At 35.3% G+C, this 13,431-nt stretch overlaps 1 protein-coding gene and 1 long non-coding RNA gene across 2 annotated transcripts in view; one reads left to right on the forward strand and one right to left on the reverse strand.

Moving 5' to 3' along the window:
* LOC149788908 (hepatocyte growth factor receptor-like) overlaps positions 1-13,431 on the forward strand; it is a 163,983-nt gene that overhangs the window by 98,787 nt on the left and 51,765 nt on the right. The gene's annotated exons all lie outside the window — the stretch shown is intronic.
* LOC149788909 (uncharacterized) lies at positions 1,056-5,308 on the reverse strand. The gene is made up of 3 exons (XR_016424275.1): positions 4,055-5,308; positions 3,270-3,414; positions 1,056-1,489 (listed from the first exon to the last, which is right to left on the reverse strand). It is a non-coding gene; the product is annotated as an uncharacterized LOC149788909 (long non-coding RNA).

Raw genomic sequence — 13,431 nt, forward strand, 5'->3', positions numbered from 1 at the left:
ACCTGCTGACAGGGTCATGTTTCAAGAAAACACAATTTTCAGTAATCTTATTATATAAAAAACAATGAAAAAAAAACTTTTAGTATCTGCCCATTACAAGTAGCATGTATAAATGGTAAACATTCATGATTGGAGCTGATGTAAAACTATCCCTTGGGCAGTTTAAATAGTGGCAAATAAAGGCAATGAGGTCAGGTATAAACCACCATTTCACATATTATTTAATTGACTGAAAATAGCTAGTGAGATGTCTTTGAAGGCTGTAGTGGGTGAGTCCATTGTCCTAATTTGCATTGGTAGGATCAGGAATTGGAACAGTAGATTATAGGTAAATCAAAGAGATTCTCATACCTGTCAGCTTCTAAAGCCAAGTAGGGAGATTGAATGTTTGGGATCTAAAACCGGGAGGTTTTTCATGGCATTTTGTAAGCCTCATTTTTACTAAATATTAACCAATCTTCAGGGTCCAATGTGTGTGAAATTCTCCAAGGACAGGCCGTTTCTTCCTGTGACATGCCTTATTTTACCCCAGGATGTGCCTTCTTTGCATATTCTGGTCAGCTATTGCCAAACTGCTCAATAGCTAATGATTAGTCTCAAGTAAATAAGCAAGAAAGCCAGCATGACTAATTAACAGTAAATCCTTATTTTTAATATTATCTTGTGAAAAGGCCTGCCCTCCGACATAATTCAAAGAAACCACATTCTACACTGTCCCATACCAAAACTGCCTACCCTTCTGCACATGAGATTCTCACGTGAGATCTAACTCAGGTTAGTCTCATGTGCAATTTAACATGCAAATTAGGTAGAACTCACGTGAGCAAATAGATTCTAATAAGAAAATCACATGTGCAGAAATTGTTAACAAGAGCAATATCTTGCTCACATGAGCCACACCTTGCTCACGTGAGCCACACCTCGCTCACATGAGCCATACCTCGCTCACGTGAGCAAGATCTGCTCACGTTAGCCACACCTCGCTCATGTGAGCAAGATTTTGCTCACGTGAGCAGCATATTGCTCACATGAGCAAAAACAACAAAAAACAACTATAGTATTTAGTTTTTATTGAATACAAGAATTAAACAGAGTAAGATCAATATTCAAATCTAGTAATCATAAGCATATAATTCGAGTTCAATTAGTGATCTTTTAATAAGGTAAGACAACTAGAGTATGTATGTATGTATGTATGTATGAATGAATGTACCTGTTATATTAATACATCACATTTATTCTAAACACTTTAAGGTCATAATGAAAGATACTGCTGGAAATTTGCTTCACATGAAGACCATTCTTCACTGTTCCAGAAAATTCGAAGCAAACAAAACGTGTAATTGACATTCCTGCTTCTGAACTTCATTATTTGCCAGTCTGCAACAATATTTTCACTTGGAGATTGTTCTCTTTGAATCAATGCACTTCCTGTTGACCACTGAATTTAAGTTAGCAGGCTCAGTTTTGAACTGTTGAAAAATGAAACCTGAAATGGAAATGAAAATGTTGGTAGAAGTTTTTTTTCTTCTTATCACAGCATTTGAGACATTATGTAAGGTTGATTTTTAAAGATTCGTTTTACAAGGTGAAGGCAAAATACATAACTGTAGTTTGGATTAGATGGCACTTTATCACACTGTGAAAATAGAAGCCAACTGTTTTCCCAAGGACACACTTACGCAGCCAACCCAGTCTGAAAATTCATCCTTTGGACTATGAGTCAAATAGCTCTACCAATAGAATTACCATAGTTAAGTAGCAAACATATAAACTGCACTGTTGATGAGATATCTGCAAGCCATGTTGCATATTCCAAATTTGACTACTTCTGGATAAAGATGCCAATGTGTACCCGGGTATTCTCCCATAGATAATAATCTGGGTTATAAAACGAACAATTGGGTACCCGTTAAAAAAAAAGTGTTCACAGGGGCTCATATGGTTGCTTACAATTTACTTGTCATACGTGGTCTGTATAATAATACAATCCTTTCTCAAGTGACCTATTTAAGAATCAACGCTGATATTTCAAGCCTGACCATCCTAACTTCATGCCTGTCCATGGTTCATGTGCCAATTTTCTCATGACTTCAAACACTCTTGTTTTCAGATCCTGGTGACATTATCTGGGTCAAATAAAATTAAGCACAATATGAATGTCTGGTTTAACTTGGCTACTGTAACATGCACTTCTTATACCACCATGTTAGGACAAAAAATGAATGAAATGGACAACTATACAGACTGAAATATAAAGATAAAAAAAGTTTGCTACTTAATAACAGTTTTGAAAAACTCAAATAATAATTAATGCATTTGTAACTTCTGCATGAATTTTACATCAAACAGTTCCAAGAAAACAGACAGGTTCTTGAATGTGAAACCATTTGCCCTAGATTCATTCTATTATGATACTACACACATAGTAGTCCAGCTTAAATAGAAAATAAATGGCACCAGATATCATTTTTAAAAAAAGAAGAAAAAACAACAACAAAAATAACCCGGGATGTATCAATGCAACTGATGGATGTTATGTAACTGAAAAATGTTAGAGAAAAGAGATTTTGTTAAACTTAAAAACATGTTGCACTGGACCGTCGTTATGGAATGAATCATGGCAGGTTGAGGATAATACAACAATCAACATTTATGGACTTTATGACAATTCGCAAAAGTTACTGTAGACATGTACACTAGTCGAAATGACTGTTATGCACAAATAATTTATCAATTTCTTTTGTGTCTGTTCTCATCCATACTACTAATCCACACGAGTTCAGCTGATTTGTGACAAAAATTATAACTGCATATACATTTTTCATACAGTTTTCTGTAATAATGGCATGTAATTTATACTCATTGTGCTCAGATTATGATTTTTGCCACTTATATTAGTAATAATTATGCTTACAGCTCTTTTTGGGGTTGGAACATGTGAACCTACAACAAAGCAGTTCAGCTTCACATTTAATACAATTTCCTTTTGATTGTATACTCTGGTAACCAATCGTTAGGAATGATGGGTACACATTAGAAATTTCCAAAAAAACTGACATCTCTACTTCTTGAACAATCCTCTGAAAGATTTCTCCAAAACTTTTAGGATACATTTTTCCAAAATATGTACATTTGCAATATATAAAGAAATTCAAAATCTGGTTTCCAATTTTTATATTTAAAAAAAAAATGTATTGGGGGTCCAATTGTAGAGTCTGAAATGCATATGTTATCATGTCAAAAGATTTGAAGCGTATTATACATACCCTTTATTGGAGTTGGAATTTCCTCTAGCATGGCAATGCAGTTTTGTCTGACTTCTTCCTGCTGCTGTCAATGTTTTGCACTTCTTTCAAATGATTGCTAACTTTGTTGTGTTCATTAAATTTTGTGACCTTCATGAAATTTAATCTGTAAAAAGATAAAAATTAGTATAATTGATCTTTTTTTTAATCTATGCAGAACAGAAAGAATGCATTGAAATGAGAAAACGATTTGGTTGGCAAAAGAATCCTAGTCTATAAGTGTATATAAGCATTAAGAAAAGCTGTAATCCTTATCCAATTAAATCTCTTTTAAATTTAACAATCAAAATATTTGACAGACAGGGCAAATGTCTTTTAGGAATAAAATCATGAATTAAGCTACTGCATTTGGTTCTCAATCGTGTATGCTTATCTTGATCCACCCAATCAGCAATAAAATAATAAGAAGAACATTTATGTTTGTACATATTGTTTCAATCGGTAACGCAAGTGCTCATCACTGAGGCGCCCGCATTATTATTGGGGGTGGGGGTAAGAGCCAGACATGGTTGCACAGTTGAATTGTGGAAGGCTTAAATATTCGATGATAGTGTGGTGTAGATATCATTTTTAGAAACAGGAGGTTGAATTATTATCTTTAAGTAAAATCTGAAACAAACCCTTGGCTCAATTTTAAACGACCATACGAATTTATGCTTATGCTTATAATGTCGATGATTCAGGCTATCCACTTTGATCATTCTATATGCGAAAATTGTAAAAAGAAATGAGAAAAAGTAACTTACCTCTTTCTCGGCAAAGAACCAGTCTTTCATAATCCTTGAATTTTCCCTAACAGCACGTCGACGTCTTCTGTTTCGTACTGGACATTAACATCAGTACCGACGTGGACATCTTTAGGTGTTGGTGTTGGTTTCTATATTTTAATAATGTCCACACTCTTGCTGTCAGAATGTTTTAAGAGCAAACATGTTACAGGAGAATATTAAATAACTTTCTTCATAAACAGCGTGGCCCTTTCTAAGAGAACATGGCCCGCGCGTAAATTTCTGTCTGTTCGGTTTAAAAGTGCTATTCTACATGTACACTGTAGGTCAACATCCAGCATCTGTTGAGTTTATCTGAGGCGCTATAAAGGGTAAATTATTAGTAAACACGTTGTACGCATAGGGGCTTGTATCATTGATTACAATATAAAAGTCAGTCATACATTTAGTATAAAAATAATACTTTTATTATTTTATACTACTGTATGACTGACATTTAAATTGTAAGCAACGATGCGAGCCCTTCTGGTTTTACACTCCTTTGTACACATGTACGCGGGTATTTCTTAATGTTATATTTTATATATCAAATAAATGCTATTTTATTATCTGATGTTTCATAAAAACTGAGCTATACGTGAATTCATATAATTAATAAGTTAATTAATATAGACCAAGTTAATTTTGATGTTTTTAAAGTAGCTTGTGCCGAGCCATGCCCCACAGGACACTCTAATGGTTCTAACAAGCCGATTCTTCCGCCGTGTACTCTTATAACCTGGGTCACAGAAAAGTTAACGGAAACGTCAGTGATTTGTTTTGTGATTATTTCAATAGGAAATTTCTTTTATAAAATTTGAAATGACACGATCAGAACATTTAAAAGGTTGCAAATAAGCAAAATTTTCCATTGCCAAGAATATACACATGTAAAACAGTGCGAAACAGCTACACAAACAAACACGACTGGATTAGGCAGTTTCTTACGGATTTATTAAATTTTATGTACAGTACATGTTCTTTTTAATAATGGTAATGTACATATGCATAGGAAACGGGGTTGGGGTGAAACCTCGATAATAATTTGTCTAATACGTAACCTGTTCGACTGTTCAGTTGGCGTTTGAATTTTGGCGGACACTAGACAAAATGTTTAATGTTACCCCGCGTATTTCTTTGATGCCAGACATTCAACGTCGGTGGACAATGTTTTATTAAACACATTAATATTATTAATCCTTTATGGTTTCTGCGTGGATTAAACATAGGCCGTTTAATAGAATATGGGGAGGGGGGCGTCAAGCGTATGTACACGGGGGGGGGGGGAGGGGGTTTGCGTAAAAAAGTATGCATGCATGGGGGGGGGGAGGGTCAAGCTTTGCCAGATTTTTGCGTACGTACTAAATGGATGACCCCTAAACCGAATTACACAATTCAGTAAGTATAAGATTGTATTGACTATTTGTGCGAATGTTAGGCATGGAAGAAAACGACGTAGTTTATGTAATTCTCCAATTTTTCTGGAAAATGACTTGAGAGTTTATTAGGCCAAAAGGACTGTGCATCAGTGTTTATTTTTTTTTCCAGATATGTGGCTATGTATTTGTTTTACAATTTTATAGTGGGGTTTTAGAAGTTTGTGAATAAAGGAGTTGCATCATATGTTTATGGAACATAGGATTCATTTTAGGGCAAAAGTTTTATTTCCATTTTATATTTGTAAACTGTGTATTTTGGGGAGAGAAACATTTCACCTTTTTACGGATTACTTTATTAAACATTAACCACGATCAGTATGCAAGTTATTAACTCTATTCTTTGACAGCTGTTAAAGTTTAATGGGTAGTCTGGTTATACGAGACCTTAATTCTGAATTGTTTCGTTTTATGAACAGTGAAATGAACCTTAATATGTTCAAATACAAGGAGCCTGTTGGGTCAAAATAAGATTAAAACTCACTGTGAGAAAATAAGTTGAAAATGTTTTAAAATTTAAAAAATACAACAAAGCAACATGAACAAGTGCAAAATAGAAATGATGTCTATTTGACAATAATGGAGATGCTTGACATTCAACATTTACACAAAATATTTAAGTCCAAATTGCTCATGTGATAACTCACATGAGAAAATCCAACTTTGAATAAATTTGAAATAAGTGTTTAATCAGAATCAAAGTCCAAGTTTCTCACGTGATAACTCACGTGAGAAATTAGAACTCTGCCTTATTTTCAAACATGGTTGTATGTAATGGAGAAAGAAAATTTTCTAAGTTCTACTTTCTCATGTGAAAATTTAGATTCTCACGTGAGCAAAATCTGCTCACGTGAGAATCAGGTTAGTTTTTCCTTGGCTCACAAGATCTAACAAACTGCACACATGAGCCTGCAAAATCTACCCAATTTGCATACATTTCTAACAAGGTTCTCATGTGCAGCTTATGAGCAGCTCATGTGAACTGGTGAGATTTTTCTGTACGGGGTGTTATGCAAGCACCAGCAATTGATTGGCAAATAAACAATGCCCTATGTTGTTGTAACCAGCGGTGTCTAAATACGCAGTCTGAAGCTATCGTACATGTGGCATTTAATTTTGCATGTTTTATATCGTACCTTATTTCCATATTCTCAGCTCAAAAGACATATAAATATTGTTTACTAAATAACATATTTATATGAATTAGTTTTTGAGGGCACATAAACACATAAACTGTGTGGTATGTTTCTTCATTCCTTCTTTTAATTTAATGTAATGATGGTAATTAATGTTTATATATATGGTACAGTAATGCCATGTGTTCACTCATGTAAGTTTCTTTGGTGGAAATGGAGATGCTACATCATCAGTAATCATTCTTATGATTTAAACAAGTTGTTATCGTTGTAGTTTATTGTTTGTTTTGGTTTATTTTTTGATTTTAGTATTGTTGTAGTGTACAATTAATTTTATAGATTGACGTGAATAATGTTTTAATTTAACATTTTATCTACTGAAGAAAAAATGCATAGTAGTGTGATAAAAATAATTGTTTCATTATAACAATATTCACAGGTGATAAAACAGAACAAATCTTCTGTAGATTGCATAATATATATAGTAATGTAGGATTTCTTTTAGGAGAAATGAAAATCAACAGACATAATGTAATAATCAGGAGTTCTCTGCAAAAATCGGGAAGTTTCGTGGAACCCCAAAAATTCAGATTTTTTTCTCCTGTTATGAGAGTTGACAGGTATGGATGCTAGATGCATGTAGAACAAAAGTTAATAAATATTATTGCCTTGAATCAGAATGTTTAATCCATATGTATTCTATTTTTGACAAATTTGTGAACAGTGGCAGCATTTCTTTGAAGTCAGATTTTACTTCATATACAGAAAGCAAAGTATGATTATTTCATTTGTTGGAATAGTGTTCAAGTGTAATTGATTTTTGAAGATGATTTAGGAAGCAAGTAGTTATCAGTAAAGCCCAACGAAAATAAATTCCACAACTCTTGGTTGACAGAGTTTTACTTTGTTAAGCACGACAGTGAAAAAAAGAAAAATAAAGGTGGGGTAGCTATTAAATCTTTGCACATGCTGCAAACAACACATATACATACATCAACTCAGTTCTGACTTGGATTTACTCAGAGAATCCAGCAGAGAAGTTAAAGCACCAGGACCATCCAGTCCCTAGTGTGTGGAGTGATGAACACTAAAGACACTTGTATTACATTCAAACCCCTTTGAACCCTATTGAATTTGTGTTCAGATTATAGTTTTTGCAATGCTCTGTGACTATATTAAAAAAGTGGAAAATTTGGTCATGTGGAAATTGGAGTCCGGGCTTGTGGAATTTCAGCCAGGGCTTATGAGTTTATTTAAGTCACTAGCCCAGGGCCTGTGTCTAAAATAATTTCTTCGAGCACTGAATTATCAAAAAACATCTCTTGAAACATATTTTTATGAGGTCTATTCATAGATATGTTTCTCATGTAAAACTGCCCTTCCCATCCCTTCTCCATAACTCTACAGACTCCCTCCCCTCTCTGTGAAAATGCTGGAAAAATCACCACATCCAAAAGATCTTTTTGTCACTATTCCTTTTATATGGATAGTTGTCATTGAAGGACTTCTTATGACATTTAGTTGGCTCTAGTTAACCTGTAATGGCTTGTTGTCAAATTAATTTTTATAACTATGATTAGGTTTGATCAAACTTAGGATCCTGGTATATCTAAGCACTATTAACAATAACCTCATAACCAGCCCTACTTGACCTTGGCCTTGGAGTCAAGTTCAAATGTAACCTCTTAGATTTTTGTACTTCAGTTGTCCTACTCTTGAATTTTTAGGCTTGGATCAGTCCATGTCCAAACGTATGCCTTTAGGATGGCCACTACTCACAGCTGCATTTTAGTGCAAATGCTGTCAAATTTACATCTTGAGAATGACCAGTTAGTAGGGTTTACAGATGGAAATGTCAAATTTAAATCTTATGAGTGGCCTGGTAGTGGGGTTTACAGATGGAAATGTAAAATTTAAATCTTAACAGTGGCCAGGTAGTGGGGTTTACAGATGGAAATGTCACTAATATTTGCTGATATGAAACTCAGCATGTTGACATTTGTTCCAACATACCAATGAAGTACCTAACATTAACCAATACAAAGAGGTAAGTAAACTGATTATCCTTACAACTATGTATTCCTTAGATGTCAGATTTTGTCACATTGATAATTACTGGCTGTTATTACTATTAATAACTATCATAACAAAAGCTAATCACTGAGACTCACAGTATCAAGCCAGTGTGAGATACACCATAACATAAAAATGGTATGCTAGCGGTTGAGGCTTCTTGCTCATGGATGGTCAAATGTACTTGAAAGGGAACTAGACTAAAACCAGTTGATCACATGACAAGCTCACTTCTGTTCTAAACAATGAGCATTTTGTGTAATAACTACAAATTGCCAGTAAAGTAATAAAAGTAGTTCCTAAAAGTGCAAAATGTAAGATATTCTCAGTTTGGAGGTAAATGTTAAAGTAATTTGACTAAATGAAATGAGGAACAGTCCTTGGTTTACTACAATGAAATTTGATGTCAGAAATGTCCAGTAAACAGTGTAAAATTACACATTCTACAGCAGTGAGAAAATGAAATGGACAAACAATTATAGTTACAGTCAGATGTTTGTGCCCTAACTTTTTCACAAGGTGGTTTTGCACCAGTTATTTTAAGTAATGCAATACAAGTTTGATTACATTGATTACCTACCATGCCTGTGCAATTTAATGAAAAATAGTGGCTATTTAATACTTCCTTCATATATAATTATTACCACTATCTGTGTGATCTGCCTCTGGAAAGGTTACTCCTCTTACAAGGCCAACTTCCTGATGAAGAAGGGATGGCCTTATAAAAGAGGAACCACTTTAAAAATGGGTTTTGTTCTGACTTCATACTTAGCATTCATTTCAAGGTTCCATGATCTTTTATCCATACTATCAAGTTCATAGATCAAGATTTAGATTTTTGCACTTCTGAACATGATAATTAGGGGAAAAATTATACACCACTGTTCGTGTATTAACATGATTCATGACACACAGTATATGATATTATACATTATCAATACACATATCAACTTGATGTTCTTTTCATCTTTAATAATAATAATAATAATGAGGACTTTGTATTGCGCCTAATCTTTAGAAGCTCTAAGCGCTTTACAACATTAGACAACACCTATAAGATAAAAAACATATACTGATATGATTACAAAAAGAAACACCATGAAATTAGAAAAACATTAAAAAAACATGCTGAGAATATTTAAGGTAGGAGACATTATTAGGTCTTTAAGTTTGTTCTTGCAGTCGAAATAAGTGAGTTTTGAGAGCCCTCTTGAATGTGATCACTGTGTCTTTGTGTCTAAGTTCATTGGGCAATTCTTTAAACATTGCTGGGCCCTGGTATTGGTATGCAAAAGAGCGCTATCCATGTGACTTTGTTTTCATAGTGGGAATAATGAGTATACGACTGTCAGAAGAGCAGCATAAGTATCTTGCTGGTGTGTACACATGGGTGAGGTCGGATAGGTATGTTGGACTAGAGTCCAACAGTGAAACGTAGCACAGAAAACAAATTTTGTTTTGATTCTGGATCAAATGGATAGCCAGTGTAGGGTACAGAGCAGCGGGGAGGTGTGCTCTGATCGTGGTACTCTAAGTATGATCCAAGCAGCTGTGTTTTGAACTTTTTAAAGTTTCTGGAGCAGATATTGAGATGAACCAGACAGAATTGAGTTACAATAGTCCAGTCTTGAAAGTACTAATGAACACACAAGTGTTTTAGTGGCATCAACTGAAAGATATTTGCGAACTGAGCTGATGCGTCTCAGCTCAAGATATGCAGCCTTGCATATGTTCATGAGATGTTGGTGCAGTGTGAGAGTACTGTCCAGAGTAACACATAGGTTTTGTACTGATTGTGTGAATTTAATGTTGGTGTTGCTGATATTTATTGTTTGAGGTAAAGGATGTGAATGAGAAAGTCTTTATGTTGTGACCAGAATGGCCTCAGTTTTATTATCTTTCGTCTGCAGCTAGTTACATGTCATCCATGATTTCACATCAGAAATGCACCTCTCTACACCTTGGATGGTAGCACCAACTTCAGTTGGATAGCTAGATTTGTATATTTGGGTGTCATCAGCGTACAGTTGGTGAGACACTGGATGATGATCTATGACACTTGAGAGTGACTGAGTGTACAGAATGAAGAGAACAGGTCCAACAACAGACCCCTGTGGAACACCACAACATAGATCAACTGGGCTGGAGTGTATTCCATTTGCAGATATAATTTGTATCCTGTTGACTAAGTAGAACTTGAACCACAGTATGGCTGTATCATAAATGCCAAATACATGCTGGAGACAGTGAAGTTATATATCATGGTCTATTGTGTCAAATGCTGCATACAAATCAAGGAGGGTGAGGACTGTAATCTTTTTGCTTTCCAATGCAGAGAGAATGTCATTAGCTACTTTTAGAAGAGTAGTTTCAGTACTGTGGCAAGGGCAATATGCAGATTGTACATTGCTAAAAAGACTGTTTGAATTTAGACGAGATACAAGCTGGGATAGAACAACCTTTTCTAAGATTTTTGATATGATGGGAGATTAGAAACTGGGTGGTAGTTCTTTAAATCGTTATGGTCTAGTGTTGGTTTCTTCAGCAGAGGCTTTACAATGGCAGTTTTGAAAAATGATGGGAATTCCCCAGATGAGAGAGAGGTATTAATAACATCAATTAGTGAAGGCAATACTGGATCTAAGCACTCAAGCAGCAGTGATTTTGGAATTGGATCACGTTCACATGACGTTGGTGCACTCTTCGTCATGATTGTACATACGAAATCCATAGAGACAGGTTCAAATGCTGCTAATGGTTGCTGCTCAAATTCTGTATCCCAACTGTATGGTGACAACGAGTCAATTGAAATTGTGGTGTCAAGCTTATCTCTAATGGTTTGTACTTTGTCACGGAAGAAATTTGCAAACATGTCCGGAAGGTTGACTGGAGATTAGGTAGTTGGAAGTGGTGTAGATTTGTTCCTTGACATTAGCTTGTTAGTAATCTCGAAGAGCTCTTTGCAGCTCGAACTTTCCATGATCTTAGTAGTGTAGTGGGCTGATTTTGCTGCATTGACTATATTTGTGACAGTCTTCTTAGCGGCTTCATAGATCTGCTTATGAATAGTGCATCTGGTGGAAAGCGGTCTCTTTTAGCAGTGCGAAGCTGGTCCCTAACACTGCTATACCATGGAGAACACTTTTGAATTGATACTCTGCACTTGGTAGCTGGGGCATGTTTGTCAAGCAATGAACACAGGCAGTTATCAAGTTGTTCTGCAGTAGGAGGTAAGCAAGTTGTTAGGTTAGCTTGGATGTCATGCATTAGTTTGGTTCTATTTATCATACAGAGGTTTCTGTTAGTAGCAGATAAAGGTGGAGGTTAGGGACTGATACGTCAAAATGGCATATAATGCAGAGGTGATCTGATGCAAGGTCATGGGATACCAGGGAGGACCGTAGAATGTTATCATCAGGTCTATGAAGAATCCATTCTAAAATGGGGCCATGTTTATGAGTGGGTTGGTTAACTGACTGTTTGAGGGTGAAAACATTAATGGAATCTATGAGTTTTGATGTATTTGAGTTTCTGGGACAGTCAAAGTGAAAGTTGAAATCTCCAAGAATAATCAGGTTGCCACCTATCGAATTTCCTTAGTCCAGGAGATTCGGAAACTGCTCCAAAAAGAGAGAGTCAGCCAGCTTGTTTTTTCTACTAGGAGGAGGGCAGTATAGGCATAAAAAATGGACTGATCTTTGCCCCAATGTGTGGTTTGGACTAGTTCAAACAATGTGTGGTCAAAATTGAATGTTGTGGTGTGGTTTAGAAGGTCCCTCATTTGTATGGTGGTGCTGTTATGTATGTGTTGATATATTGGTTATATTTCTAGCATGCAGATTACAGACAGAAATAGGCTTATCATCTGTTATTATGCCATGCTCAACATTGGCAAGATAAATACTTCCAAACAGACTACCTGTTATGTGTCAATAAATTTTATTCAGCCTTTTGGGATATTTCAGGCTGCTCCATTTGATCAGGATTCATCTTGGTCACCACACCCTTTGATTTGTACTGCATGAATGCTTTTTAAACATTTTACTAACCAATTACATGTCCTGAATTAAATTTGAAATGCATATTGGTGCTAAACTTGAAGCAGAAGAAATAATGCAGTTTTTCCCGCATGCAAGGAAAATCTTATCTAGAACAAGTCCAAGTATGGGAGTGAGGATAACCTGGAGCAACCAGTTCCTTCATGCAATTGCAAAACAACTACTGCAGACACATATACTGTGAGAGCAAAAGGAAATTACTGACAACACCCAACTCTTTCCTGCATATTATGATTTGTGCAGTTTGGAAACTGCCCCTTTGCCAATTTTGTGCTATTTTTTTAATCTCATCAGCATGTTCAGTCATTCAATATGTCAGCTTAAAACAGCAACATTCCAAACTTGTTCCCCATGTGTGATTTAAGTACTTTACATATAATTTAATAGCCACTTTTACACAAAGTTTCTCTCTTGTTTTGTATATACATGTATTTAGGATGAGTTTGGATGTGAATACTTCTCATGTGTCATGTGGTGAATAAGCTACAGTTCTTATTGGTGGTTAATGTTTTACTCTTGACTTGAACAAACAATAACCACCAATCAGAAATGTTCGATACAAGTAGACAAGGTGTGAAGCAACAGTGAAACTTCACATAAAAGTGATTATTCATAGATCATTAAAGTTCTTTAATCATGCAGGGGAAGCAAAT

This window comes from Sinohyriopsis cumingii, chromosome 11 (genome assembly GCF_028554795.1).
Source record: "Sinohyriopsis cumingii isolate HCF-2022 chromosome 11, ASM2855479v2, whole genome shotgun sequence".
NCBI classification, from domain to species: Eukaryota; Metazoa; Mollusca; class Bivalvia; order Unionida; family Unionidae; genus Sinohyriopsis; species Sinohyriopsis cumingii.